Genomic DNA, 27,807 nt, shown 5'->3' on the forward strand with positions numbered 1-27,807 from the left:
TCCCCATTCCTGGAAGCATGTGAGCGGACACCGAAGGGAAAGATGTAGCTTTCAGAGGGCTTCTAGACATATGCTGCTCTGACCTCACTGCTTGCCCAGTCCTGCATTTTGGAGTCTAGGTGAGACTCAAGTCCAAACACAACGCTTAGTTTCATAGTTTCCTCCTTGGTCTGTCTGAAGCCCCATCTGCTTGTGGAGAGGATGATACACAGCATGAACAGTGCAAGAGGGGACAATTAGACAAAAGTTTTGATCCTGATGTCCTCATAGCTGTGGGCTTTGGTCAAGCCATTTCCTCCCTGAGTTTCAGTCTCATCTTCTGTACTTGGTCCCAGGCTACCTCCTGGAGCTTGTGAACATCCAATACCATGAAGTGCAGAGATCTTGGCACATCCGGGGAAGTGTGCAAGTGAAAGATTAAGTCTAGCGCATCCATTCATCTTCCAGCCAGCAGGGGTGATGGGAAGTCAACTGCACCATGCTCTGAGCTAGGTTCTAGAATAAATTCTACATAATATACACATATATACATACACACATATATACTCATATATACACACACGTACATGCATATGTACATACACACATACATAAAACCCTCTGTGTGTGTATGTATGTGTGTATATACACACATACACACACACACACATACATATTCCACCCCAAGAGTTCCAAAAAGAAGGCAGCAGGGGAAATACAGTTTTCACTTAGAAGAAGCAGACTCGGGTCTCTGTAAAGCTGCATTTTACCACCAGAGAGCTATGGTGCAATCCATGCTGTTAAATCAGTGTTTCTGGATGATGAAGACGAATTCCTCCTCCTCTTCTTTCTACTTCTTTTCTTGGTCCTCTTACCCTATTCTGCTCACTAACACCTCCATAGGGTCAGAAAAAAGATCAATTCAAATTAGTCAATTTGCTTCTTTTTAGTCACTGTTGGGAACAAAGTGGGAGGATGAGGAGGTGGCTACTAATGGATTTTTGAAAAGCAGAGTTGAGGCATTATCTGAGCATGAGGAGCAGGCTGGCTATTTCCTCCTCACCCATGACAGAGAAATCAATGTTGGCCCTTATTTATAGAGTGCAATTCTGTACCTGAGTATCTCTCTTTCAGCTCCCAACTCCTACTCATCCTTCAATGCCCAAATCATATGGCTCCTTTTGGAGGCTTCTCTGACTGTCCTGGGCAGAGAACACATTCCATCCTCTGCATCCACATCGCTTTGTTCATGTCTGGGTTCTTATCTGCCATGTGCTCCTCTGACTGTTGGCTGCCTTTGTCTTCGTCACGTGATTAGAAACTCCTTGAGGTGCTGACCATGTCTCATTTGTCCTGATGTTCATGGCCCAACACAGGGTGTGGCCCTTGGTAGATACTCAGATAATACCTGTTTAATGAGTGTGTAATTTCTAAAAGAACACTCTGATTTTAGTATTCAGTGGAGAGACGGTTAAGGAACGGATATTACTCATTCATTTTCTGATGGGAAGAAAATGTAACAAGACCTAAATCCCATCATTTCTACTAGAATAGTTAAGTTTTTTGCCAGCCAATTCTATAAGAAACAAAACTTATGTTCTAACCATTTCACAGCTATTTGTGTACTAAGACTGGGCATGAAATGATGATGTTTAACATTCACTATAGCACCAATGGTGGGAAGGGTCATTGTCTGCATCTACAACCCATGGCCATCTCATTCAGTTGATCTGTGTGAACTTATTTTACAGCCAAGGAAAATATAATCTTATAATAATTTATGAAAGAGGTATAAAATAAGCCTTAAGGAACCAGGGTTTCAAATAAAATTAGGCTCTTTGCTTCTTAAAACTCCAATCTTATCAACTCATCCATTTTTGCTTAAAACTGCGAGCAGCTCTGAGCTGTCCTCAAAATAGACTCAAACCACTTGGCTTGGTCTGGAAAATCCCTCATTCATACCCTCGCTTCCCTCCCTAAGTGAGTCCCTTGGTCTCTCAGACTCACCTCTCCAAATTCCACAGTCTCAGGAAGGAGGTGAAGGTGCACAGTGTTCCCCAAGGCACAGCTCTTGCCTATGTATCTCCATCTCCCAGCCTGGAAATTCCTAACACCCTTCCCTGAAGCATCTTGACCTCTTTGCTTGATACCTGCCTGGCTACATCTCATCTCCAGGACTGAGTGCAGACAACCTACTCCTAGGAAGCTTCCGTGGTTGCACCCCTCTATCTGGGTCAGGGGACTCCTTCTCTGAGCTCCCCAAACACCCACTCCTACTGCAACACTGATGAAAGTGTGTTGTCTACCCATTAGTGTGTCTCCTCGTAAAACCAGAAGCAACTCAACCGCAGGGGCTGACCTAGTCCTCATTTATCCCCAGTGCCTGATGCAGCACTCACATAGAAGAGGCACTCACATATCTGCTGAATGAATGATCTTCCTTCTACCCTGAAGGCAAGAAGCAGACTCAGGTCTCTGTAAAGCTAGACCAATTGTCTAGATAGACCAATTGTCTACCATGTAAGTAAATTCCAAGAGAACAGGTAAAAGTCACCTGTGGGAGGTTCCAGTGGAAAATTCCTACTCTAACAAATTGGCTCTATGATGATCAAATTAAGACAACTGTTTACTTCAACTTACTTTATCGATGCAACTTCCTCAAGAAGCTTTGATAGCACCAGGCCATGGAGTCCTAAGAAAGGGACCAAGACTCATTAATCTGCAGTCTCAGTAGCTAGGGCCCAGTAAAGATTTTCGAATGAATGACTAACACAACATTGGGTAAGAGCTCTGGGGAAGAGAAAGGAGGGGTAGAAGAATCTCCAGAAAAGCCAGTCAGAACATAAACGCCCAAGTCCTTTATGCCCTCGCTTCATTTCACAGGCTCCTCATTCCTTCTGCTCCAATCTTACTGGTCACTCAAGGTTGGGTAAAGCCCAAGCACATTCCCTGCTCAGAGCTTTAGTTTTGGCTCTTCTTTCTAGCCTTGCTCCCTCACTTTCTCCAGATCCTGCCCAAATAATGCCTTATCCAGAGGTGTTCCCTGGCACTGTATATAAAACACTAATGCCCATTTCCCTCAACTCTCTAGCTCTCTGACTTAGCTTTATTTTTTTCATAGCATCTAATACTGCCTGATGTAATACATGCATATGTGTTACTTGTTGATGATCCCTTGACCCTACTTGAATGCAAGCTCCTTGAGAACAAGAACTTGGTTTTGTTCTGTCCCGTATCCCTAGCACCAAGATCAGCGCAAGCCATCCACTGCATGGTTCATGTTCCATGAACATCTATTGACTGAATGAATGACTGGATGAACGACTGCCTTAGAAAAGGTAACAGGCAAGGAAGAAAGCCCTGAATGAGCATATGCTTGGACCCTGACTGTCTTGCTGAGTGCCAGGCCAGGACACCTGCCCCAAATCAACTGACCCTTACTCTTGGTCTCGGATGTAGGCTAGTCTGTAGGGAAAAAGCCACCAGGAGGGAGTTAGTTTTCAGCTAATACCTCATGGGACAAAGAGGTAGGAAAGTAGTGGTTCTAATTTTGGGTATGGAAGAGAAAACCTTCCAATGGTCAGGTTGGAGAGGCAATCTGGCTAAAGTCCAGGTGAGAAAAGGCTTCTATGGATGAAGAGCTCTGAAATAAAAAAGGCTGTTAACAGTTTCTCTCCTTTTTAAATTGTTGGGACTTAACAGTATTTGTGGACAAGGCCTGTCCTAGATTTTAGGCACAAGGCTCAAATGAAATCCAGATATGGGATCAAAGCTATATTTAAGTAGCTCTTAAAAAGGGTGGGTAGGGAAAGGAGCTGGTATTTGCTGAGGTCTCCTATAAGCAAGAAACCATGCTCATGCATGATCTCACTTAATCCTCAACACCAGCTTATAACATGGAGTGTACTATCCCTACCTTACAGGTGGGGAAACAGAAGCTTGGGGATTTAAAATGGTAATTTAAGCAAAATCACTGAGCCAACACATAGCACAGCTGAGATCTGAAGTCAGGTGTGTCTAAGTTGCAAAGCTTTTCTCCTTCCTCTGAATTATGCCATAGCTCAGAAACCACTCTAGAGAAAGAAACCACAAGAGGAAGAAAGGAAGCAGGCATGAGATAAACATGTTCCCCAAGAATAAGAGTCTGGCATAAGAAACAAGTCTGGGTTAAGACAATCGTGGGAATGCAAAACGAACTTTAGATATCACCTGGTCTTACCTTCTGTTCTATGCTTAGCTTTATGAAACGCTTTTGCTTCTAGTTTTCAAGAAAAGTCAAGGTATCTAGCTGAAAAAGAAGAGCTTCAAGACAGAGGATAGCAGAAGGTAACACCAAAAACTAGTGCAAGAGTGAAGATGTGTGGCCATCTCAGTGTGTTGGCTTTTTTTTTTTTTTTATGATTCCTAACTGCGAGTCCTTACGCTGGGCCTGCTTAAGGGAGATGTGTTAATATACCACAGTCCAGGCAGCTGAACCCTAGACCCAACTTTAGTCATCTGGGAGGGATGTCAGCCTACATCAGGTGCAGTTCCAGTGAAGACATTCTAACAGATGTGGCCACATTCTTCACACATAAGAAGGAAAGGATCCATAAGTGATTGGGAGGAGAGGAGAGAGAAGAGCAATATGCAGACAGAGCCATTGTGTTGGCGGTCAGGGAAGCGGGTGATGAGAGTGGTTAGCTGCAGCCTGTCTGCTGCAAGTGCTCTTGGATGAAACTTCATGAACTGAATTTATTTCTAAAGATGTTGTAGCAGGTGGGATGCAAGTCAGTCCTCTGACATGGGATCTAAATTCCATCTCAGATTGGCTACCAAAGGACCTCTCCTCCTACTGTCTAAATCTAGTTGGGCAGAAAGCAACACTAAATGGTTCTGCAAGGAAAAAGGAACCTAGATCTACAGCTCGAACCTGTTCTTCCCCTGCATGTAATTCTCAGCTACCTTCTTTCATTCCTTAACCCTCAAAGACTCAAGATAGCACAGATCCCATTCAGAATACAGCTATAGAACCCAGAGCCTTGAACGCCTTCCTTGATACTTTCATATCTTTTATAATATAAGCATGCATATGACATATTGCCTGCAGTACAATGATGGTTATCACTGTGCTACACGCTATAACCAAAGTCAATTGTTTCTTACCTGGAAATATCTCCTGTGATTCAGTTTCACCAATCCAGGCTGATGGGATGAATCAGCTTAGCTGCTGTCTGGCCAAAGGAAGCTGGGCTTCCCAAATCAGGACGGTGGCCTCCTAAAGTCCTGTAGCTTTTCTGTCCTTAAGATGGTGGTACCCTGCTAAAAAGGGAATGCAAGTCATGTTACTGTGAGAAGCAATTTCCTATTCTCTACTAGTCACAATATATTTTTTAAGGAGAGTAGAGAGTCACAAGATCATAGATTATCAGGCCTGAAGGACATCTAAGAGATAATCTTGTCTAATTCTTTCATTTTATAATTAGGAGGTTGAGGCTCAGAGAAGCAGCAGCCTCACTCGGGGACTCAGCAGTTTGGGAGTCAAATACACATTGGAACATATCTCTGACTCTCTGGCCTTTGACATATTTTTTAAATCCAGCCACATGGTCAGGTTGACTTCTCCAACACGTGGTCATTGACCTTGAATGGGAAGTCTTTTTATTTTTTGTTGAACAGATTTTGAAAAAGGGAGGTGGCACTTTTTCCAGATTGCTGTTTTTGTAGTTTCACCCCTGGGAGCTAAATTAGTAAAACAGTCCACCTCAGGCACGTGATTGGGATGGTTCTCCCTCTTTCTCACTAGAAAAATATTGTTATAAAATACCATGACCCGTGAACACAGTGACACAGTGGGGAGTGAGTGCTGCTCTTCAGTGAGAAGCATATGCGGCCCCAGGTGTCTCTCTCTCCCCCTCTCTCTCCATGTTTCAGAGAAACACAGTAACAGACATGGACTCTTTTTCCATGAGTATCATTTATTGCAGGGTTTTCTTCCTGGCTCCTGTGCATTTGAATGGCCACTCCTTTGTGCAGAAAATTACAGAAAACAGAGGGGAGCTCTCACTTATTAAGCAAATATCTGTCAGGCATACCATGAGAATTGTATAGATATACTTTCTTATTAATTTGTCCTTAAAAAATCCCAGTGAGATACCGTTAATTCCATTTGTCCAAAGAGGTAGGAAACCAGTCTTTCAAGAGCTAGGATGATCTGCAGAGTAAAAAAGACATACAGTGCAGAACCAGAAATAAAACCATGCCTCCTAAATCTACTTTTTGCTATCTAAACTGAACTATAGTTTGTTTCTAGGGCAAAACACTAGAGTTGCCTGTTTTTTCCAGTGTTTCAGCTCAAATGCATGAGACAGTTCTTTGGAAGCTGAAATTGTTATAAGGGCATGAAAAATTACTCTTATTAGATTCTCTTTCTGATAGGGGTGGGGGATGGTGGTGGGGCTTGTGGGGGAAGGAGGGGGTCTACAATCCAAGACTTCCTGCCAGGCTCCCAGGCCCCTAGAGACTGGGCTGGTTCTGGCTCTCGGCAGCAGGGCCAGCAGCAAGAGGGCACCTCAGGAAGTCATAATTATCAATGCTCCCTGGCTCAAGGCTTTGTTTCTGTTCTCAGACAACAAGGGACATGCCAGGAGAGATGGGGTGGGGGTGGAGAAAGAGGAAGAAAAAACAGGAAGTGAAGTGGGGGAGGAGGGAAGGAAATGATAGAGAAAACATAGCAACTCTGAAATGTCCTTGGCTTGATGAGAAAGTGATTTCTGAGTGGACTTTAGTGGAACTGGGCCCTGCATTTTGGGAAACCGGATTGTGATGGTAATGGGGCGGGGCAAAGACGTTTATTTCCTCCAAACTCAGGGTTGGGGTCCACAAATTCCATTTCCCACCACCGAGCACAGCCTGGTACAGGGCTGTTTTCCACACACTCAGGTGTAGACATGGAAGGTGGTGAATTTCCAAAGAAGGAATCTGGGGTAAGGCCATGTTCCTCACCTCCTGACTGTGGCTGAGGGGACAGGCATGTCGCAAAAGGATCTGGAAAGTGATCAGGTATCAGGGAGAGCTATCCCATCCTCACTGCTTTTTTTTTTTCTTTTTTCTCAAATGTCCTCAAAATTGAACCCATTTTCAGAGTGCACGACTGGGACGGATTCACTCAGCTGGGTTCAGCACGAATGCTGCTATCTTCCACCACAAAACCAAGAGGGTCAGTCAGGCGGAACACTGGGTTTCCTCCTGATCATGATTCTAAGGCACCTCCTGCTTGTTTTCCTATCCATTTTTTTCACTCCATTTACTTACTGAGGCTTACAGAAATTCCCCAACTCCAAATGCACATCATAAAGAATGACAGTCACCTGGTAACTTGAACAACCACACACCACATACAGAGATGACCCTAATAATAACTTAATAATCAAATACCACTTCTACTCATGCTAATACTATTCATAGACCCCTGATGGGCACCAGGGGGTAGAGAATGCAGAGCACCCTTATGGGTAAGCCATCACATACCGGTCCCCCCTACTCCAGCAGGTCCCCCATACTGGCTATGCATCTAAGAAGCTAACAAAAAATACAGACACAATCCAGAGTAGCGATCAGGAAACTTGTATGGTTAAAAATCTTCTCTGAGGGTTTTAGTGTCACCAACCTGGCTCCGATCCATGGACTAGCATTCAGTTAACATGGACCCCAACTCAGCTCTCACCCTCACCCCACCTTCTCCCAGCTTACAGATGCAACCACAAAGGCTCTCCAAGGGAAGGGGCTCACTCCAGGTCCCACAGCTAATGGCCTCCCAGGGATCTGCCCCACTCCTCTAAACCAAACATAGAACAAAAAGTCAGTATATGTTTGAGAGGACTCCACGCCTTCTGAAGCAATTGCTGATGGTTTACTGTGTGAGTCACCCCAGGGCCAAGTGTCCATTAGGGAGAACAGAGAGCAAGGAGGGGGGAAAGAAACAGAAAACTCTCATCTCTCGTCTCCACAGACTGCACAACCTCACATATCACCAGGAACACCAGCAGGCATTTGCTGCCATCCAAGCAGCCACGCTCGGCCCAGGCTACTTCCACAGTGCTATGCCCCGTGCCTGGCCTGGTGGGGATGCACACAACCCAACACAACCAGGAGTTTGCCCTTCTGTAGCACCTGGCAGCCAGGAAAACGCTTTCCCATATCTTTTCATCTTTGCTCATTTTGAGAGAGGTACAAAGCTGAGGGGTAATCACCCCAGTTTATAAATGGAGAAGCCGAAATCAGAGACAGGAGGTGCCTTATCCAGAGTCTCAAAACAGAACTAGGGCCTGAAATAGGCATCTCCTGTCTTCCAGTCTAGTGACCTTTCCCTGTGTCCTGTCCCTCCCCACCCCATTCAGGGGAGGGCTAGAGAACAGCATCAAATGGCTGCTGCCTTCCCCTTCTGAATGGTTCTGGAAATTGAAAAGCAAGGCAGAGCAACAGAAGGGAAGGCAATATACACTATGAGAGGCCAAAAGGGCCCCAAAGACCATATCCTCACCCTCCGGGGTGGGCAGTCAAGAGACCCAAAGCCCAGGGTGGGGCATGCTTGTGCCCACAGTTTACCAGCAGCAGAGCTTAGACTGAGTCCCTCAATGCTAGCAGCACAGACCAACACTGAGAAACCAGAAGGGGTAGGTGTTTAGATAATAAAAATAGCTAACACTGATCAAGTACTTACTGTGTATTGGGCTTTGTTTAGCACCGTACATATAGTGACTCCCTGAAACCTCATGGCAACCAAACTACGTAGGCATTATTATTGTCCCCTTTTACAGATGAGGTAACTGAGGCACAGAATGATTAAGTCACTTGTCCATGGGATTTAGCTTTTGAGTGATAGAGTCAAGGTGTGAATGTAGGCAGTCTGGCTCAAATTCTGCAAAGCCAAATAGTGGAAAGAAAGAGAATAAAGCAAATACACTAGGAACAGACGACACCTTCCTTCAAAAGGAGAGAAGGAAGATAGGAGACTCTCCAGGCAGGAAAGACTGAGAGATGTTGTGCAGGCAGAATTAGGAATTTAGTCCCTAGTCCCCTCTGGGTAGCAGCTGACCAATGTCAGCCAACACCAGTAAATGACATCCTGGTCTTCGTGTTTATACAGCAACACTGTGGGAGGAGCGAGTGGCTGGGCCAGGGAGGGGACAAAGGGAGGGCCTGAGATGGGAGAGTCACCAGGATGGGTGGAGGGGATGATGCTTTGGGAATCCAATTCCTATGTCCCAGAGGGATGGAGCAGCTGGGCAGGCTGGCAGGCAATTCCCTTTGTGCATCCCCAGCACCAGCAGGGCACACATGCCCGGGACACCAGGCTTCGGGGATGCCACTGGGTTTCAGCCTCATGAAGCCTGGGAAGCCAGGAAAGACAAGGGTCATCTCTCACCATTTCCCCCATGAAGAGACTAAAGCCAAAAACCGTCACTGCCCTAGAACAATAACAACAACAATAACAACAGTCACCAGTTGTTGGCAGGTTATGATTTGTCAGTAAATATGCTAGATGCTGTATATAGATTATGTAAAAACAATAACAACTCTGAGAGGTCCATGTGATTATTCTTAATTTACAGTTGAGAAAAGCTAAGTAATTCTGCAAAGGTCAAAGCTAGCAGGCTATGAGAAAGGATCTGAACCACCATTTATCGGACTGTGAGGCCCCTGATCTCACCTCAAAGCTGTGTGTGCTGTGAAATGGTTAAGTGACTTTCCCACAACCGTGCAGCCGTGCTAACCCACAGCCAGCTTCTGGGCTGTCAGAGCACATGGGCACAGGCTTTTACATCCACATACTCCCCACACTACACATCCACACTAAGTGCTGCTAACCACTTTTATATACACAGACAAACAATTGGGGTGACTTAATGGTTTATCATCCAAACCAGGATACCTCTGAGAGTGAAAGGGGGCCCTTTTAATAATATTGCTGGGACAACAGGCAGACACCAGGACTGTCCTAGGCATGTAAGAACAAGCGGTCACCTGAATACAATCCACACTCCCACAGGCTGGTTACTTTTATATCCAGTTGTGTTGGTAGAGGACTCTCCTGGACAATGCCTTGCTTCCCAATCCACACAAATACTTCTTTGCAATAATTCATTCTCCCTGTGTTCACCTGCCTGTCTTCGGAATTCATGGAGCTTGTTGGCCTTATAGAAAAACAGACTGATGCCACTTGGTTATAAAGCAGACATGCTATGGTTTGAGAAGGGAGGGTGTCACTAATTGAAACAGTGTATTTTAAGAGACTGGTGGGTTCCTTGTGCCCTGGCAGCCCGGAACCCGAATACCCAGCTGTTCTGATAAGCAGCCAGTCAAGTCCCTTAAGCGTGAGGGCTCTGTGGCTCTCCCGTTGAGGACTGCCTGAGGCAAGCAGACGGGAAACCAGCACAGGAGTACAGCTGCCACCAGTACTGGGCCTGCTGGAGAAACCGCAGTCTACTGGGAGGACACAGACCTGGGGTCCTCGGGGGACAGGCACATCTCTGAGACAAGGCCTGGCCTTTTTCTGCTGCCAGCAGGCACCCATCATGCCTGGGGGTGAGCAGCTCTAGCCTGGTGAGAGATCTTCCCCTTTCCCCCTGACTGGGCCTCGTGGGGAAGGAGGTGGCATTTAAAGCTCGTTTTTGTTTTGCTCTTTCCCTAAGAATCTGCCTTCTTAGGAATCTCTGACCAAGAGGAAGGAAGAATCTGCTGTTCTTTTGAAGCCAGGAAATCAGTCTTAACAAACTCTCCCATCAATACAGGTAAAGTGCAGTGCTAATGAGAAAGCAGAGGGAATTTGTCTGTTCTCTGAAGAGACCATTTCTGGCATATGTTTAATCGTGGAGCATCACAGGGCCTCGAGGCCAGGGATTTCCCAGCAGCCCTAGAAACTGGCAGGGCTCTTGGAGGCACTGATGGGCAGGGCTCTGGGCCCTCATCCTGTGATAACAGGAATAGAGATACTTTTTACCTGTTTTGTGTAGAGGCTTCTACAAGTGATGATTTTTTTGGGTACACAGATCCTTTTGCCAAATTAGGCCATGTGCACAGGTTGTGGGAGTTAGGGAATGCACTTACCTTCTTATGGGTTACCATTCACCACACAACAGCTGTGATTATGACTATATGTTATAATGTTATTCTGGGGGATACTTAAGACCTAGAGAAGGAAAGCATCTGTCTGATGCCACCCAGCACACAGCCTTCCCACGGTGGGAAGCCCAGCATGGAAGGAGCCCAGAGACCAGATAGTGACTAACTGGGAGTGGCCATGGCTCAGGCAGTCCTAAACATCAGAGGCCAACAAGCCAGTGATGATGGTGATGGGGCAGGAGATACCAACCTTATTCACTGAGCACTGACTGTGTGCCAGGCATGGTCTAGACAACACCTGGATGTTCCATCCAGCCCTTGCCCCACTCTTGCTGGAAAAGGCAGTGCCCCTATTATCCACATCTTACAGATAAGGAGCTGGACAGTCACTCAGAGAGGCTGGGTGACGAACTCTGGGTTAACGGCAAGTAGATAACGAAGCGCGCATTTGGACTCACATCTGAGGGAGCCCTGCCCAGGCCCTGACCACTGTACTCTACAGCAAAGGAGAGGACCCAGGCCACCCTCAGAGGTGGCGTACATCAGTCATGGGGTGGGGAAGGCAGTTGCAAGTGGCAAATGGTATCAGAACCAGAACAAGAGCCCAGATCTCTACTCCTGGGCTCACATTAGTTCCATTTCCCACGGCTGTGGTTTAATATCTCTCTGTGGTCTTTGTAACACCTGAATAGCCATTAAGGTGAGTGTACCCATGTTCAGGGCAGGAGAACACCTGCCAAACTGGTTGCAGCATTCAGGAAACTCCACCAAGCTTTTAGATGAGTTCACATCGCACTGCCTGAACACAACCGCTGGGGTGGGTTCCTTCTCCTTGAGACTGCATTTCAGAATGTCAGTTATACCAGGTCTCCTCTGAGTGGGGAAGTGGGAGACACATTAGAAACCCAAGGAGACCAGCTTCCTCTTCTCTGACAGCCCCAAGCAACAACACAATTGGATGCTAGATAAAGGGGCATTTTTACCTCTCCTCTTCCCATCCAGGGCTCCAACTATGGGAGCATCACCATTCGGGAGGGGTAAGGGGCACACCTTAAGCAGGTTGGAGATGTCAGCAGCTGACAGCCTGCCTTGTCTCCACCAGGAAGGCAGCAATAAGACAAAAACCAGCAGTCTGGGCTGTGGAGTCTGAGCCTGACCACCCCCAGGTGATGCAAGCCAGGAGAATGCCTTGACTTAGTCTTGACCTGGGTCTGCCCCTAACATGGCCTTGGCTGGGCTGTGTGACCTTTAGTCAGTCACTATCGTCAGATCCTCAGATACAACACCCATTAAATGCAGATCATATGGAGATATATACCAGCAAGCCTCTTTGGACTACTTTGAAAACCAAATGAGCTATTACATTTTTGTTCATGTTTTATCTCCACCATTGGGTGGAAAGTTACTTAACAGGAGAGGTCATGTCTCATTCATCTTTACAAACGATTGTAACTAGCCCAGAGCCCTGCACAAATGAGGAGTTGATGGTTGAATTTGTAAAATTCAGCTTCTCTGAGGGCAGTGAACAGCCCAGTGTAGCTGGGGATGAAGGAAAGAGGTGGCAGAGATACAGTGAGTGGAAAAAGAGGCTGTTGTCAGGCTATGGAGGACTTTACACATACTGATGCTTCTAAATTTCATCTGCAGCTGGATGGTAAGCTGATATCCCAAATGCTTTAGTAAGCATTAGTGGAGGATGGTGCTGTGGAAAGAGCCTGGGGTCTCAAGCCCAGCAATCATGAACCTCAGTCTCCGGGGTTTGGAGCTGAGCCTGAGTTGCCTTATCTGCAAAATGAGAATAACAGGTTTATTCCAGGGTCATTAGGGGTACCTAGCATTTAAAGTGACCAGTGCGGTATTTGGCATCTATTTGAATTTCAGCAAATACTACTGCCCTAAATGAGTGAGGTCAAGCTGACCTTGACTATCAGATGTAAAGGCATGTTACAGAGGTTCTAGGCCAGTGCTGCCTTGGAGTGAGAAACTAAGCAATGGTACCATGGCCATACTGCAGTGAGGACAATCTAGAGTCTAGAGTCAGTCTGACTAGAGTCATGTGCTCTCCAAGTTTCCAACAATCCTGGTATGCTCCGGCATATCCTGTGAACACCTACAGCCCTCATGCACCCAAAGGCCACATGGTGTCACATGGCAAACACCCCCTGAGTCCCATAGACCACTTCAAAGCTTCCCAGTGCCCCAGCCTACAGCACTATCTACAAGGGACACTGTCAGGTGGCTTCTGTTGGGTGTTCTGTAGAGATCACTTATGCCATAAGGCCGGCTAGGAGGCACAGCTCTCTGGGCTGAGAAGCAGGAGATCTGGGTTCCAGTTCTACATGGCAAGTGACTTGCCCTGTGCACAGTGGCTGAACAGTCTTGGGACTCTCAATGTGTGGTAGTGCCCTTCAGTGGAGTGTTTCTGTAAGAGCTTAACCTAAGATATACACTGCCATTCGAGAAAGTCATGTTCTTATCAGGCAAACCTCTGCTAAAACTACCCTGACAATGAAGCCCCTTCTGTAGAATGCTCCTGTTCAAACCCAACAGGAATATGCTGAAGTTCAGAGGGTCCCTGGTTTCTAGTTTCCGCCTGACCAATTCCTGTCTGTGCCACCTCCTGTGAGTCATTATATACTGATGAGCCTCAGTCTCCTCATGTGAACCTCAGAGGCAACAATATATCGCTCATACTATTTTCTAGCAAACTGTTTCTTAACACTTCACAGAAAATACAAATCTCATTTTATTTGGATAATCTGAGGTCGGTCATCCTTCATTTTTGTGGGCAGAGCCAGACACACTTTCACAAAGCAGGCACGGGGGGAAATGAAAAACTTCCATCATTCTTGGGAAGCAGGAGAGAGTCAGAATCCATAGGATGAGGAATGATTGAGAATGTACTCATGACAGCTGGGAGCCGGCTTATCTATGATGCTGGCAAGGGTCACCCCTGGCCTCAGCAGACAAACACTGGCAATTGCGCTCCAGACAATAGCACAGCTGCTCTTGTTCCTGGGCTCCCTGCTGTGAGGCAAAGCAGGGGTCATATGATCAGTATTCAGCATTGCATTCGTCCCCAAGATGCAAAGGGATTCTGCCTTCCCCAATAGCACAGGGCTACAGGAGGGGGGTGCACAGACCCCATCCCAATCGGGGGAGCAGTGGATAGAAGAATGGATAAGGATAAGATCCCCACAGAAATTGACTACAGGAAAATGCAGTTTCCATGTGAGAACCACCACCTCTAACAAAATCCATATTCCTTAGCTGAGGGTAGAAGTTCTTCCATAAACGACTGCATACTAATTAGAGCCATCCTTTATGTAAACTCCCAGCTTAAGCCCAAATGTGATTTTCTGCAGCTTTGTACTCTCTTGCCCTGCCCTGCAGCCTAGACTTTCACCACCTACCCTGTCTACCATCCTTCAAGGCCAGCAGCAGAGTCTTACTTCCTCCATGAAGTGTTCTCTGATACCCACCTAAGACCACAATCCATACTGACCTCTCCCTGTTCTGAACTCTCATAGAACTTTCTGTCTGTGCCACTCAGCATTTAGTGCCTATGAGTTTTCTCATGACTTTTATTTATTTATTTATTCATTTTTGAGACAGGGTCTCGTTCTGTCAACGAGGCTGGAATTCAGGGGCATGATCTTGGCTCACTGCAACCTCCACCTTGAATAGTTGGGATTACAGATGGAGGTCACCATCCCTGACTTTTTTCTTTTTTTTTTTGTGGTATTTTTTTTGTAGAGAGGGGTTTCGCCATGTTGCCAAGGGCTGGTCTCGAACTATCTGCCAGCCTCAGCCTCCTACGGTGCTGAGATTACAGGCGTGGGTCACCGCACCCAGCTACCTCATCACTTTCTGACGGGACTGTTACACCAATCCCCTAACTGGTTTGATCCTGCTTGGGCTGTGGCCCCGTCCTCTGCAGAAACAACTTTTCAAAACACACATTTGATGATGTGTCATCCCTGCTTAAAACCCTTCAAGTATTTCCTACCACCTTCATGATAAAGTCCAAATGCCCTACCATGCTCCTACCCTTCTCCTGGGAGTATCCACATTCCAGTCACACCAAAGTGTTTCCCAAGGTTATGTAATGAGGTGACATCAAAGGCAGGAACAGAACCTGGATCGCCTGATAACTAGCTGAGGGTTCTTCCCTCAGTCCCTGGTGCTTCCCAGGCTAACACTGGACCACAGACAGGATGACTAGGAGCACATGACACTGAGTCATGGTCAAGGTGAGAAAGTCAAGACCTACTAAGTCTTTAGGCTTGATGAGCTTACACTGTTGATAGCCAGCCGATCCACCAAGCAACCAAGTGGGCAGTAGGCGTCTGAGACTCAGGCAGAGGTTCATCTGCTCTTTCACTAACAGTGGGAAGGGGATCACTATTTCTCCTTTTGTAGGTGTGGAAAATGAGACTCGCAGTGGTCATAGCTGCTATCGGGACTAAAACACCAGCCACACCCCTTCTCTTATATTCCAGAATGGTAAAATCCAACATCCCCCCACTGTCACCACTTTGATGCCTCCCAAGCATCTTACAGTAGACACATCTGATGGCGAGTAACAGCACCTAGTCCCTACCCAAGAGACCATTCTGTCCAAGACCCCCTTCCGGGGAACTTCATTTCTGCTCGAAGACCAGAGCTATCCCATGACTTTTCCAACTTCTTCAATGGAAAGACTGTGAAAAGAAACTTTCATTTAACAGAAGAGAGGGAAAACTCCACTCTAACTGCTTTATGTTTATCCAGAGAAGTTATCAAAAACTCTTACCAGGCGACTGCTTTCCCCCCAGGACATCACGGTGATAAGTGCATGTGTCTGGGGGTGGCAGAACAAGGTCCAGAGGAGAGCAAGACTAACATGTGATGAGCAGCACACATGGACCCAGGGGCATGCTGAGCCGGCTGGCACCAGCTCACCAGAGCCAACTGTACAGATCCCTTCCCAACTTCACATTCAGTGAGGCCATGGAAGTAGCTTGAAACCAGCCATGGTGGAAGTATTTACACCATGGAAATTGTCCCATGCTCCCAGCAAGTTTGTTTGGCTTTTGTTTATCCCAGAGAATTTGTTATTAAACATTTAGGAGCACACCACTGAATGGATCCATAAGATGGACACTGGGTTGGGAAGACAAGACTTAAATTGTAGCTAAAGCTCTACCGCTAACTCACTGTTTGACTTGGGCAAGTTTCTTCCTGGCACCTAAGTTTCCTTAACTGTAAAGGACATAAACAGCACTTTGGTAAATGTAAAACAGGGAGGAGACATTTGGCAATGCCTGCAGACATTTTTGGTTCTCACAACTGAGGTAGTTGTGGTGCTACTGGACAGAGATGCTGCTAAGCATCCGACCACACACAGGAACACCCTCCTCCTCCCTTAACAGAGACCTACTTTGCTCCAGACTCTCTTACTAGTGCCAAGGTTGAGAGATCCTGATGGGGAGATAGTCTCACAGTAGCCCATTGAAATACCTTGAACCCATCAGCATGCAGAAGGAAAATAAAATGAACTGGAGTCAGCTTGCAGGAACCCTGGGAGGGCAGTCGTGCAAAACATTGCCATGGATGCTACAGGTTTACAATGCAAGGATGAGGTAGATCTCTTGCCCTAACATGGCGCCGGGCACACCATAGGTGCTCAGTAATCATCTGCGGAAAAAGCAAATGTGTCTAGTTGAAATAACAAGGCAGTCTCTCTTTAGCAAGCCTGTACTCCAGTGTGTGCATCCCCTACAGTGACACCAGGCAGAAGAATCTGACAAGTGTCTATTCACCTCCTCTCACCTCCTCCTGGAGGGTAGTGAAAAGACACGGTGTGAAGTTCCAGCCCTGGGGACTCAGGTTAGACAAATAATCACTAGCCTGGCATCCAGAGCAGCGACGGTCAGAAGAGCAATTTTATTTAAGTCATTTTCTAATAGGAGTTGAAGCATCTTGAAAAGTGAGGTTTTCAAAGGCTCCTCCGGGGAAGCAATTGTCAAAAACACACAGCAGGCAACCTTGCTTTCGACACATTCAAAGCCACTTTTTAAAGACAATCCTTTTATTCTCTGTACCGCTTGGGATTGAGAATGCATTTAGCACAAACCACCAGAAGCGGAAACAGAGTTGGGTAAGAAACGCGACCGACGTTGTGGCAAGCACAGGGAACTGCAACAGAATCTGATCAGGCTGGCACCACTCAGACACACACAAGGAAAGAGGCAATGCCAGGCAGCATATCTACTGTCCCCCAGCCTCTGGGGCCTGGAGTCAGCGAAAGTCAGGGGTGAGTCGTAACCACAAGCTGTTCCTGGAAGTCCCTTGCAAGACTCTGGATTCTGAGTTCTCACACTGAGAGAGGTAGCTGATTTCTAAACAAGTGATGACAGAACAGAGGACCTCCCTCTGTGTCTCCCTGAAGATGTGAATCTGACCATAAACCATCTGACTCACAAAGCCCTTTAATTAAAAGCCCAAGGGCCTAGAGCTAATTCGAGATGTGGCAAGACCCAGTAGTTTCTCAAGCACCAGAACTGTGAGCAGATTAATGGGGATAATTTCACCCTTCCTGGTCTATAAATGACAACTCACTCAACTGTAAATTAGATGCACTGAATGCCAGAGCTGGAAGCCACCTAGGCAACTCTCTGCCCAGCCCCTTGCTTTGTGTATGAGAAGCCCATGGTCCAGGATAGGAGGCTGACTGCCCCAGACCTGGTCCCGAGCTTCTTACTGATTTTCAGCAAAATGCAGCTTTCTTGGTGTCCAGTGCTGAGTCACCTATCTATTCGGAGAAAATGTTTTTGTTGAGGTCTCTATACTCCCTCTGCAAGGCTTACTCAGAACTCAGGACAAGCTGGTTACAATCCCTCTGGGACCTAGGGTCACAGGTTGGAAGTAGGACAACTTCAGGGAAAGAAATTAACCCTGCCTGGGTAACATAGTAAGATCGTATCTCTCCCCTAAACCCTCGCCAAAAAAAAAAAAAAAAAAAAAAAAAAAAAGAAATACAAAACATCAGCTGGGCATGGTGGCATGTGCCTGTAGTCCTAGTTACGAGGAAGGCTGAGGTGGTAGAATCACCTGAGCCTGGGAAGGTGAGGCTGTGATGAGCCATGATCATGCCTCTGTACTCCAGCCTGGGTGACAGAGCAAGACCCCATTTCAAACAACAAAAAATAGAAAAGAAATTTCCAAAACCCCCACATACCAGGAGCTGGCTCCTTCCATCACTCCTCTGTCATTCATTCCTCACATCCACATCCCAGGACAGTGGGTCTTCTGATGCCCAGGCTAAGTGAGATAAAGAAATCTGCTTGGCCAAACAACCAATGGATTTCTTTGATGCAATGCTCATCAAACTCTTTTCTTTTTAACTTAAAAGTTGTAACATCTAAAGCAGCAACAAGATGACTTCTAGGAACTGAGTGTTTGTATCCCCCTAAATTCATATGTTGGAGCCTAAATTCCCAATGTAATGGTATTTGGAGGTGAGGGAAGATTCTTTGGGAAGAATCAGGTCATGAGGATGGCGCTTTGTGAATGAGATTAGTGGCCTTCTCCAAAGAGACACAACAGCGATGATGTTTTTCTCTCTTCACCATATGAGGATGCAATGAGGAAACAGCCATCTGCAAGCCAGGAAGCCAGCCCTCACCAGACACTGGATCTGCCCACACCTTGATCTTGGACTTCACAGCCTCCAGAACTTGGACTTTACAGCCTCCAGAACTGTGAGAAATGTATTTCTGTTATTTAAGTACTCTAGTCTGTGTAATCTGTTACAGTATCCTGAACTGACTAAGCCAATGACTTCTTCAGTAATGACAAAATAATTTTACCACATATTATTAATAAACCCCTAATATATTGGATTGCAAACTTGAATTTTTTCATGCTAATAATGGCTAATACTTATGCATATGATTTATGTACTTTTCATTATACAAAATAATCTCTCATTAACAAAATAGCTTCAAGTAGCATCTACCATTCTCATTTTACTGATGCAGAGACAAAGGTCCAGAGTGCTCAGGTGAAATTTCTGAGATCACACAGCCAGTCAATGGCAGAAGGGTGTCTGATCCTGAACTCTGTGTCCTTCACCAGGGACTGTGTCCACTTAGGGACCAATCAGATGCCACAGACCCTGGAAATCAGTATCTTTCATTAACATGTCTGCTGAGCGTGGTGCTGAGGGCCTGGGTAATAGAGGGTGATCGGTGGGGTGGCAGTAGTGATCTCATCTTGGGGTTTGGAAGGAGTCACACACCTGAATGGCACACAGTTCCCGAAGCCTACCTGTTAGTAAGCCTTTGATGTGCATTCAGACAGAGGGGCAGTAAGAAGGAGAAGGAATATCACTGGAGCCCTCCCTGCAGGCTGTCACGGGCTTCCTGGATTTCTTCCACCCCTGGGGATGAAGATTCAGAGAACAAGGTATGGTACCTCCATCTTGTTTGCTAACAGCCCATAAGCTTCCAGGAAATATAAACACAGGAAATGACGATTAAGTACAGTGTGGCAGTTGCACGGGCTGGTGTGGAAGTATCCGTGGTGGGCACCAGACTCCACCTGTGTGACGGGATCTGGCCGGGAAAAGTTTCCTGGAGGGGCTGGGGCCTAATCAGAGTGCGAATTCCATACACCACTAAGGGAGGCAGTGAGGATGTGAAGTGGGAATAGGGTGTTCAGGCAGAGAGCATGGGCCTTGAAAATGAACAAGTGACAAAGCTCCTCATGTGAGGAACTCTGTGTGAAGGGGTGTGACTGAAGCATAAGAAATTGATGGGATGGAGTGGGAGGGAGGCTTGCACCGTGTGTGAGGCAGGGGCTGGGAGGACCACAGGGCCCAGCAAATCCTTGTAAAGGATTTTGAATGTAGGGGTTTACCTTTTATTATTTCGCGGAGACAGGGTGCTGTTGTCAGGTTGGTATTTTATATCGTGTGAGTGTGTGGTGTTGTGTGTGTAGATCTAGATCTAGATCTACGTAATATCACTCCTCTGGCAGTAGCGCCCTTGGTCAAGTGACTTCACCCCTCCTTCAATTATTTTCTCTCTCAAATGGGAAAAACATGATGGGCCCTCCATATCTCAAAAGTGTTGTAAGAATAAAGTGAGGCAACTAATAAATAATTATTAAAGATTAAGAAATCAACAAACTTATATAAATAATTATACCTGGATTCTCTCAAGGCCACATACAGTAAAGTTCAGAACTTTAAAATATCCACTTGAAAAGAATAAATTGGGAGGGAGAGTGTGAAGCACGGAGCAGAGAAGGCCACTTCCTGCAGCTGTCGCTGTCACTGTCTGGAAGGCCCTGCCCAGCAATGCACTCTGGCAATCGCTCGTCCTCTGCTCCCGTGTTCTGGGCTAACTTTCTGATCCATCCAATAGTGGTAAGGAAGCAAAAATACCAAGACCCTCAAACCCACCTTTCTTATTTAGCCAATGAATGTATAGTTCCAATTTTAGATAAAAGAATGACTTTCACAAAGCTCTTCCTGAATCTTACAGAACAATAAATAGATAGGCAAAGCATATCTGATATTCAAATGAAATGGCAAGGTCTTTGTCTTACACGATGGGCACAGAAATGCCCAGTTGATTCCAGTTTCGCTCTTTCAATCTGTCCTCACCCTGGATGTATTTGACTCCAGCTAAAAGAAGGCAAGACCAGTGGAAGCAGCCTGCTGCCTAAGTACCTGCAGTGTGGGGCAGTCTGTGGAGGATAAAAGCCTCTTTCAGGAAGGAATAGTTTCCAACCACTGCACAATTACCTTTATTAGCATAACGTCTCATTGTGCATTTTGCAAAACACTTTCCCATTCCATCTCAGGAAGACTGCAGTGACAGAAATTGTTGCCACTGGGGGGAAGAGCATGTCTGTAAAATTTAAACCATTGGGCATTTGTTCAAGACTCCTGGGAAATGATGTCCCTTGATATATAATTCATAATAGCCTTAAAGCTTGCCCTACTTCTGACACATAGATGATATATTTTGGAGAAGTCAAAGAGGGAGGAGGAAGAAAAATTACTTTCAAATGGCTCTGCTGTTCTTTGCCTTTTGAGTAAAGCCTGACAATATTTTGGACCACTCTTTTCTACCATAAGGGCTCCCCTTTAAGAGCTTTTTATTTTATTTTTTCTCTTTTAAATTGAAGAGGCAGCATATCATCCAGTTTCAGTTTTATCTTCTGTAACACCGGATAAAAGATGAGGCTGAATCCATCTGTTAGCACATACAGGCTGCAAACTGTGTGAACGCAAGCACACCCAAACGCGTGCGCCTGCATGCACACACACACATATCCTTGCAAAAAGGGGGAAAAATCCACACTTTTAAAAAATTTATCATCAGCAATCCTACCAATGCCGACCAGATAGCAGCACTTTTATCCTTTTATGGGCAGATTCAGGAGGAAGCCAGCCTCGCCCCCACAGAGGCTCTTCTCCCTGCACTGCCATAGGAATTGGGATGCTGGGACTGGCAGCAGGCCAGCCCTTCCCCCACAGTGCTAGGGTTCTAGCCTCCTGAAATCAGTGATGATACCACTGGGGGCCATAGCCTGCCAGCCCCAGCTGGGGGCTGGGAGAACCGCAGGGCATTGAGAGGGCTTCCATTCTCTGGCACAATTGGCCAAACGACTAGGCTGTTTTTCTAGGGAAAATGGGCAAGTAGCCTGCCTAGTTTTATGGAGGCACAGTGGAGAGCCCCATCTGGTTGCTTGACCTTTCCTATGGTGCTGCTGGTCGGGTGGCACTGTGTATCACCCTCTCTAGGCCTCCAGAGCTGCTTTTGCTCAACAATGACTGGCAATGCTGCATGCAATGGATCAGATCAGGTGCAACAGAAGATCAGAGATTGGAGGCCAGAGATGACCGGGATGCACCAGCTCTCCACCTTTTTAGGTGGACACGGTGCAGGTAGAGTCCTGAAAAATGCACAGGGTTCTTTTGTTTCCTAAACACAGCAACTGTGTTAATCACAGAGTTCCAAAAATAAGCAGCTTCATTTCATTAACGAGGTGAAGCTTGAGCACACATGGGCTTGGAAGAGGATGGGGTGGGGGTGGGGATGACAAGCACGAGGGACAGCCGAGGCCACTGACCTCAAAAGGCTGATGAGTTTCTCAGGGAGGGCCCAGGGCCCCAGATCCAGACCATGTGCCCATCCCTCTGGAGTGCTGAGCCCGTGAACTCTGCTCCTGCAGTGCCTCACATCCGCCCCCTCCTCTGCCCCCACTTCTGCTGCCCTAATTTAGGCCCTTATTATCTTTCTCCTGGACAGTTCTGCACATACAGCCAGATGACTCTTCCCAAAGCAGCACGGCTATTATTGCATCACTCTATGGCTCAAAAACCTTTAATGATTCCTCCATTGACTAAGAAATAAAGCCCAGCCTCTATTTTCTAAGGCCCTCTTCATCGGGTCCCCGGCCCAAATCCTAGCCTCATTCTCCACTCCTCCTTCTCCTCCCTATGCCATACCTTCAGTCTAGGGTCCCCTTTCCAGCCTTCCCACCTGCTTGCCCTTACTCCTATACGCCCCTTTTTCTAAAATATTCTTTTCTCCTCCATTTCTTTAATTCTAAATCCTATCCAGCACTCAAGGCCAAATTTAAAGGCCACTTCAGCCATGGACTCAACCTTGACTCCCAGAGAAAATTTCTTTGTCCTCTGAACTCTCATAATTTTATTATCCTTCAATCTCTTTCTTCTGTAACAGATTCTAGACACCTTGCTTTTCTCCTTAGTAAGACATCTGAGGGTAGAAGAATACCAAGTTCAACTCTGCATACTCATTCCATCTAGCACAGTTGCTGATACATGGGAGGTGCTCACCAATGTTGCATAAGCACACAAGTGAGCGTGACTGCAGGATGGCAGACAGAAAAATGTTTTGCAGGAGATGCAGCTACATAAGCAGATCATGCCATGATGGCATGCAAAGGAGGCGGGCTGGGTGGGCTGGGGGTGAGAGCAGAGGACACAATGATCTCCACGATGCTGAAGCCAATGGTCAGCTCTGTCTTCATCGTTATTAAACCCATTAGTAATCATCAATATAATTGAGTTATCATCCCTTTTAGAAAGTCTCTATTTACTTGACCACTAGGATGTCGAGGTCTCTTAATTTTCCTCCTAGTCAATGTCTGCTCCTTCTCAGTCTTTTTGGTTGCTTCTTTCTCTTTTTCTAAATTCTTGACATTGGCACTTCCCAGGACTTGGCCCTTCAGCCTCTCTACTCTATCAGGACTCACTCCTTTAGTGATCTTGCCTAAGTTTCACACCTTTAAATATCATCTCTATTTTGACAAATACCATATTTATATTTCCAGCTTTGACCTCTCCCTTGCCAGCAATAACCAGCAGTCTACTCAGAAGCTATACTCCGATGCCTAACTCAAACTCAGCGTGGCCCAAAACAGAACTCCTCCTCTTTCCTCCCAATCCTGCTCTACCCACGTTATTTCTCATGCCAGCTAATGACAATTCCATCCTTCCAGTTGCTAGGACAAAAATACTGAGTCATCTGAGCCTCCTCTTTATTTCACGCCCCAAATTCAATCTTTCAGAAAATTCTTTTGCCTTTACCTTGAAAATATATCCGGCATCCCTGCATACCTTCCATACTAGTCTATCAAGAACATGCTGCCACCAGGGTCCCCTGATTCCATCCCTGATACCCTGTGGTTTACTTGCCATAGAGCAGCCAGAGTGATGCCACTAAAATGTGAGTCCCACCGGGACCCTCTGCTAGTACATGCTCTCCAGGAGCGCCCTTCATCAGACTCAGGGTGGAAGGCCTCGCCTCCCCAGGACCTTGCTGACCTCATCCACAGCTACTCTTCTTCCTTTGTTCTATCAGGCCCACCACATTGACCTCGTAGCTTGTCCTCAAATTTATCAGCCCCACTGCTCTTTCTCTTTGCCTAGAACACATTTATCCCAGATATATGTGCGCTCACTCCTTCACCTTTTAATAGTTTTTGTTCAAATGTCATTTTCTCAATGAGAACCATCCTGACTTCCCTTTTCAACTACAATGGCCTTTCCTGCAGTAGCCATAATCTCCTTGGTTCGGCTCCATTTTTCCCACTGACTTTTTGACCTACTAATATACTAGAAGGCAATAAATATTCCTTTATTACCTTACCTTAAAGTTATTATTATTATTTATAATAGTATACTATATATAAAATGTAATTGTTACTTAAATAAGATAAATACATTACTTTAGTACTTTTTTCTTAATGTTATTATTACCATAATAAAATACTATTATTATTACTTTAACATTATTAAAGTTATTATTTATTACTTACTTTTTTTCCTTAACTGGTATGTCACATCCTTACTGCCTAGAGCTATGCCTGGCATGAAGTAGGCATTCAATAAATATCTGTCAAATGCCGGAATGAATCACTTTAGTCGTTCATCCTTGAACTGTAGCTTAAACAATGAATGGCATTGAGCCACAGAGAAAGGCAGCTGAAAGGCTCCTGCAGGCTGGCGGAGCTTGAGGAGCCAGGGCTTGGAGATACAGTCTTCTTCAATATTTCAAGATGGGACAGTGTTACACAAGCCTGCCTAAATTAAAGGACACCACTAGAGAAGCACTGCTGAGCCCAAACCCGCCATGGACAGTTTCGAGAGACTTCGATATGCAGCAATGCTTTTCAAAAAAACTTTTAAGACATATAGTCATTATGTAAATGAAACACACTAAAGTTAGTCAATAATTGTGTACACGTTCCCTCTACAATTTTGTTTGCATTACACATATATTCACACCTTTAAAAATGATTACAAAGACTGTATCCCCAGTTCTATCTGTATTCGCCCACAATTAGACACCCTGCAGGCTTCCAGGGCCAGGCTCACATCAGTGTTGCCCTCTGTTATGTTCCGAGGGCCCACCTAGACATACTGTTTTAAAGCCTTTGTTCAATGAATGAAGAGATGAATGAATGCCGTCTGAGCATCCCCTGCTAGGAGAAGTTCCATGATGCAAGAATATATTCTGAGAAACAGCACTCCACTAGACTTCACCTATGGGCAGAAAATGCATTAACCATCATTAGCCCCAGTGCCAAGAACAGTGCCTGCAGACATTCCTTAAGTATCTGATGACTGAAGATCAAGCTCATCTACCTGCAGGCCTGGGCATAATAAAGGCGACTCCTCAACTCTCTGTGCCAGCATCTCAGGGCTCTCTACCCTGCTGCCAAACCAGAGGTTTGACTTCAAGTCAGTCTGGAACTAGGTACCTCCCCTCTTTGAGCATCAGTTTCCTTATATAATAAAACGAAGCTGATATGCACCTTATATAGCTGCTGTGGAGTTTAAACGAGCTCCTATGATGATACAGCTAGTGCAGTATTTGATATATAATAGACATTTTAAAATGCAGAGTTAAAATTGAATGCCTGGTTTGACCCCAGGTAGAGAGCCGATGTGAGTGAAGTCACACATCCCATTTAGTGAATGTGTCTGTCCCTCCACACAGGGAGGTTAGGACTGAAACTCTTAAGATCAGTCCCTTTGGTGGATGGGCTGAGTCATGAAAACTTCAGTGTTTAGTCATACTGGAAGACTGCCCTTGTTACGTTCCAGTCTCAGGTGACCATTTTTCCTCTGGACAGTCCTTGCCATGTCCAACCATGAGCTGGAGCCTATCACACTGCTCAACTGGCATCCGTCACACTGTTGTTGGGGCTTAACTACTGTTGTCTGTCAAAGCTTCCTGTAAGCTTGTTTTCTTCCCAGATGTTTGCAAAGACACTTGTCATTACCAAATTCAGAAGCATGACTGGGGCTTCCGGGCTCTGATTAAGTCAGAAATTAACTGGCTCTAGAAGTAACTTCCTTGGAGGCCACACTTAGATAACCACATGGAAGACGATTCCAGCATCACTGCATATGCCTTCTTCTACTTTTGCGGGAGTCTTTAATGTGCAAGCAGGTCAATTGTTGCTACAGGAAATCAGAAGAAAATAGAGCAGAAAAATACAGACAGCCCTGACCCACCAACCCCCCACACACAGAGTCACAACCACTCAGTCTTGTAGCAGACAGCAGCTGATTGAATTTACCTCTTAAAGACAAGACTTATTAAGGAAACCAATTATCATCAAAATGAAAAAGTATAAACTTCAGCTTTGATGTTTGTAGAAATCAGGAAAGAAAGCCTTGGGAAAGTGATAGCATTCTTTCATCTGAAAGTCATATTTCAATTGAACTTGCAGATGTTTCAGGGACAATCTGTAGGCGAGCAGAACTGATCCATGAGAATTGACGTTCTTTTCATTTTTTACAGTATAAAGGTATTTTCACAACGATTTCCAAAAGCCACAAATGACATATGTTCAGCATTTGTTAGCCTTCAAATGAATTAACTCACCTATTCTTGGCTTGCATATTTATTCCACATACATTTGCTAAGGTAAGCAGGCAAGTATCCTGGGCTAAAACAAGGGTATGGCATTTGGAACCAGAGGTTTGGCTTCAACTTAGTCTGGAACTAGGTACCTCCCCTCTTTGAACATCAGTTTCCTTATATAATAAAAACGAAGCTGATATGTACCTTATATAGCTGCTGTGGAGTTTAAATGAGCTCCTGCAATGACACAGCTAGTGCAGTATCTGATATGTAATAGACGTTTTAAAATGCGGAGTTAGAATTGAATGCCTGTGAAGTAAACATCACTGTCTTACACGAGCCACACATATTCTACCTTCAAGGTGGTCACGTCATTGGAAAAGAAGACGGGATATTTCTACCTATGACTCTAATATAAGGTGGAAAGTGGTAAAAGCTCTATGATGTCACACAGAAAATGCTTTGGAAGGTGAGGCAAACCAGAGATCATTGACAGCTAGGTATCAGCAAATACTTTCTGGAAGAAAAGACATTTGAAGTAGGAGGATGCTATAGTTTATTTTAAAGGCTAATGGTGGATGATTATTCATTTATACTTTAATACATAGAAAAGTACAATCTGATATGCCTGGTAATTTGTAGGGTGTAAGAAAAGAAAGAGAACACGACAAAGACCCTGTCCCCAGATGATTTATTATCTAATTGGGAAAAGATCATATGTGCTTATACACGCACGCACCCACTCACCCACACAAGTCAGCTGTCCCTGACAGTCTGTGACAAACGCCCAATGAATAATTCAGAAATGAGGAGGCAGAAAAGGATCAGGCAGGCAACGCAGTATGACCAGAACTGCGCAGGCAGGTCCCAGGAGAAAGCCAAGTGACTCTACTCTGCTCTTTCCCTCTCTGGGCCTCAGTATTCCCACCTATAAGATGGATGGCTTGATTTAAATCAGATTTTTCCAACCATGTAGCAAAGGTACACTTGTGGTCTAGGGGGACAGTTGGTAGAATCAGGTGTCTAGAATTCTTCCTCCCCCACCAGGCCACTCCCCTGTGGCTATAAGCAGCTTCATCCATTTCTTCTGTGTGCTGTACAAAGAGGACCATTTTCCATGCAGTCATGACATAGCACATTTTGAAAATCCCTAATCAAGATTATCTTAAAGAATGCTGCCTGTTTAGTTGACCTACGAGGCAGAGCTTTTGAAAATGGAGATGACTTGTATAGGCAAAAAAAAGTCTCAGGAATCTAGAGAAGCGACAAGGAAAAATGGGGCTCTGGAACAGGCAAGCTCAGGCCTCCCTGCAAGACCAGA

The 27,807-nt window shown here is 45.6% G+C and overlaps 1 protein-coding gene across 2 annotated transcripts in view; it reads right to left on the minus strand.

Annotated features, from left to right (window-relative positions):
- The window catches only part of CYRIA (CYFIP related Rac1 interactor A), a 108,980-nt gene that overhangs the window by 61,601 nt on the left and 19,572 nt on the right, over window positions 1-27,807 (minus strand). Inside the window, exon 2 of one of the 2 annotated variants that reach the window (XM_038006590.2) lies at window positions 5,125-5,280. The gene's annotated coding sequence lies outside the window, so the exon portion shown is untranslated. The remainder of the gene's footprint in view (window positions 1-5,124; window positions 5,281-27,807) is intronic. The other variant, XM_038006591.2, reaches the window with a different exon arrangement.

This window comes from Chlorocebus sabaeus, chromosome 14, assembly GCF_047675955.1.
Source record: "Chlorocebus sabaeus isolate Y175 chromosome 14, mChlSab1.0.hap1, whole genome shotgun sequence".
NCBI lineage: Eukaryota > Metazoa > Chordata > Mammalia > Primates > Cercopithecidae > Chlorocebus > Chlorocebus sabaeus.